This window comes from Marmota marmota, unplaced genomic scaffold, assembly GCF_001458135.2.
Source record: "Marmota marmota marmota unplaced genomic scaffold, marMar, whole genome shotgun sequence".
NCBI classification, from domain to species: Eukaryota; Metazoa; Chordata; class Mammalia; order Rodentia; family Sciuridae; genus Marmota; species Marmota marmota.
Window position 1 is genome coordinate 65,489,606 of NW_025999900.1, and position 3,963 is coordinate 65,493,568.

A 3,963-nucleotide genomic window follows, 5' to 3' on the forward strand; every position below is an offset into this window, starting at 1 on the left:
GGGGGGGAGAGAGAGAGAGAGAGAGAGAGAGAGAGAGAGAGAAAAGAAGAACAAGAAGGAGGAGGAGGAGGAGGAACAAGTGAACTAGGATCCAGGGACACAATATAATCCCCAAGGCACACACTACATGACCTACTGCCTCCAGCCACACCCCCAGCCTAATCCAGTAATCCATTCAAATTATCAATCCATCAAGGTGATCAATCCACTGATGAGCTTGTAACTCTCACAATCTAATGATTTCACCTCTGAACATTCCTATATTGTCTCAGATGGGATTTGGGGCTCAACTCATATCCAAATCATAATACTCAACCCCTGGGCCATAAAGGGTCATAATGCAAAATACACTCAGTCCACCTCCAAAAGTCCCCCATAGTCTTACAGTTTTCAACATTATTCAAAAGTCCATGTCCAAAGTCACCTCTGAAACTCAAGTTAAAATTTTGGCTGTGAGCCCCTGAAAAACTCAAAGCAAGTTACATAGATGCAATATCCCATGGCATAGAGAAGACATTCCCATTCCACCAGGGAGGAGCAGGGGCATAGAAAGAAGGGATGGGGCAAGGGCAAGGCAAGACTGACAGCCAGCTGGGCAGACAAGCCCTGTGGCTCCACTCCTGGCATGTGGGGTTCTGGGCAGTGAGATGTGATCTCAAAAGGCTCATGCAGAACCATACCCTTGGCCTTGCTAGGTGAAGCCCCATGCAGCCCTTCCCCATGATGTTCTGCCTCATCTTGGGCCCAAATCAATGGAGTTGGCCATCCATGGATCAAACCTCTGAAACTGTAATTCCCAAATAAATGTTTCTTTTCACAGTTGTTTTTGTTGGGTGTTTTGGTCACAGCAATGCAAAATTTGAATGAAGCATCCTCCAACTGGAGCCTGTCTCTTGAAGTCCCAGTCACCTTCCAGTAGTGCCACTGGCTGGGGACCAAGCCTTAAGCACGCGAGCCTTTGGGGAATGTTCTAGACCTTAATTCTATTGATTTTGTTTGCTCCTTTGTCACAGATACGTTGACTATATTTGGGGGTTTGTTTCTGGATGCTGTGCTGTCTGACTTACCTGTCTGTTCTCTCCAAAACCACACTGCCATGGTTACTGCAGCTACCTAAGCCTTGAGCACAGGGAGCATCTGTCCTCCAACTCTGTTCTTTCCTTCCTATGGAGTTGGATATTCTGGGTCTCTTGTCTTGCTGCATAATCTTTTTCCCTCTCTCTATAAATTTTAGAAAAATAAGATCCTGGGATTTCAGTGGGGGTCACATTGAATCCATACATCAAGCTGACAAGAACTGTCCACTTTACAGTCATTGAGCTCCTGCTATGAGCAGGAGCTTCCTGCTCACCTGGTTGGTGGGTTTCAACTGAGTACTGTATTTTCCCTTCTCTAAATCTGGTACCTATCTTGTTAGATAGGTACAGGAGCATATCACTTTTGTGCTACTGCAACTGGTGACATGGTTTAAATTTGGATTTTCACCTGCTCAGAGCTGGTGTACAGGAATGTGGTCAACCTTGTGCATTTGTTCTGTGGTTCTGTGCCCTGCAAGCTCACTGTGACAACTTGTCAGTGCTGGCAGCTCTTTCCTTGTCACTTTGGATATTCTATGAAGGAAATCATGTCACATGCACACCAGGACAGTTGAATCTCCTCCTTCAAAATCTGTCTATCTGCTTCAGTGGTCCTGCTGGACTGATAATTGCACTGAATAGACTGAGAGAAACCAGAGGCAAGGTTTTGAAGCCCCTTTAGGGATGTTAACTGGAACTGGAGATTTTGCAGATTGGGAAAGGCAACCTAATTATGATCTGGCAAATTATGATCAAATTACAGCATGTGCCAAAAAGACATGGAGGGAACTGCCTAATAGAGGTGAATCAGCTTTGGATTTTAGTCAGATCCAACAGGGATCAGAAGAGTGATTCTCAGATTTCACGGCACATCTCTAACAGGCAGCAAACTGAACAATAGGAGACATAAATGCTTCTGAGTTCCTAATCAAGAAGTTAGCATTTGAAAATGCTAATAAAGTTTGTCATAAGATCCTCCAACTCCATTGGAAAAGGGGGACTACTTCCAAATTTATTTGCCTTTATGCAAATGTGGGTTTCACACAGCTACAGAGCTTAATACTTTCTGCTGCTCTGAAACAGGTGCTGCAACCTCAGTCTTGGAGATGCCATTCTTTTGGACAATGTTTCAACTGTGGTAGAACTGGGCATATGGCTCAGGACTGCAGGTCTCTGTACAATAGGGCAAAAACCTCTCCTCATTCATACAGATGTAGCTACTGGAGAGATGACCACATGGTGTGGGGAAACTTCGACAGATATGGCAGGGGTGACTTGCCACCATTTCTAACCTCACTTCCACCTTCTTCACCTCAGGAAACTGGGGGGCAAGGCCTGCCCTGGACCTGTCAAACAGTATAAGCATTACAGTATATACTGGTGGAAGAGTCACACACTCAGACATCACCATGCCAGGTCATCATTATTACCAGCTGACTCCATGGAGATATTACCATTATAACCAGCCACAGGAATAATCCTAACACCTGAAATGGGGTCACAATGAATCCCTACTGGGATTTGCAGGCCACTACTACCACATAACATAGGCTTGATTTGGGGGTGAAACAGTTTACAAATGGAAGTTCAAATGCTACCAGGAGTTATTGATCCAAATTTTAGAGGAAAAACCGAAATCATTGCACAGTCACATTGGACTACTCAGCTCTCTTCAAGAGATACACTGGTGCAGCAAATATTCTTGCCTTGCTGCTCCACGAATGGCTCAGATGAGAGTTCCACTTCCCGGTCCCTGGACCAAGCATTGGGCTCAGTTAGTTTGGCAAGAGTGCCCTCTACTGGATCTTAAAATCATTCACAAAAAATGTTAGGGTATCATGGATACTGAGGTTGATAGATCTGTTCTATCTAGTAGATTCTGACCTAAGATCTGGCCTTTACATATTGCATCCACCAACTTAGAAGGGATTGGTCATATCTCTCAGCCTGCACAAAGTGCTCAGTATCTTCACTGGGAAGATAAAGATGGTAACTCTGGAATTTTTAAGCCTATGTCTTAGATACCTTGCCAGTAAATTTATGGAGTCCAAATATTCTAAGCACCCTAGGTTTGTTATCAACAATTTCAAGTTCTATCATATCAACTGAGGGACTTAATCAAAAATTTATTTCTAAAGAAATTGAGGAAAATTTACAAGAAGGGTATTTACCTATAACCCAATCCTCCCAGCAGAGACTAGTTAATTCCCTTAGTCAAAATTTTGGTAGGGGCCCTGACTCTATCCCTAAACCAGAAAAGAGCAGAAAAAATCAATTACTGCACAGAAGAGCCAATCTGGGTTAGCCAGTGGCCCTTAACAGGGGAGAAATTTAAAATAGCCCACATGCTAGTTCAGGAACAACTTCAGTCTGGCCATTTACAACCTATTCTCAGTCCTTGGAACACACCCATCTTTGTAATTAAGAAAACATCAGGCAACTGGAGGTTGTTATAAGATCTCAGGGCAAGTAATAGTGTTATTGAGCCCATGGGAGCCTTATAATCAGGGCTTCTTCCTCCTGAAGGTATCCCTTTGGATTATCATTTAACAGTTATAGATTTAAAAGATTGTTTCTTTTCTATACCTTTGCACTCAGACAACTGTAAAAGGTTTGCCTTCAACATCATGGCAATAAATTTTAAAGAACCAATTAAAAGATATTGCTGGAAGGTGTTGCCTCAGGGAATGTGTAACAGCCATGCCCTATGTCAAAATTTTGTGGCACAGGTGATAACACCTGTGAGGGAAGAATTCCCTGATGCATATATTATTCATGTTATGGATGATACACTTTTAGCTCATGATAATCCAGATGTACTTTTAAAAATCATTACCCAAATAGAAAATTTTCTCACTGCAATGGGTTTGTGCATTACACCTGTAAA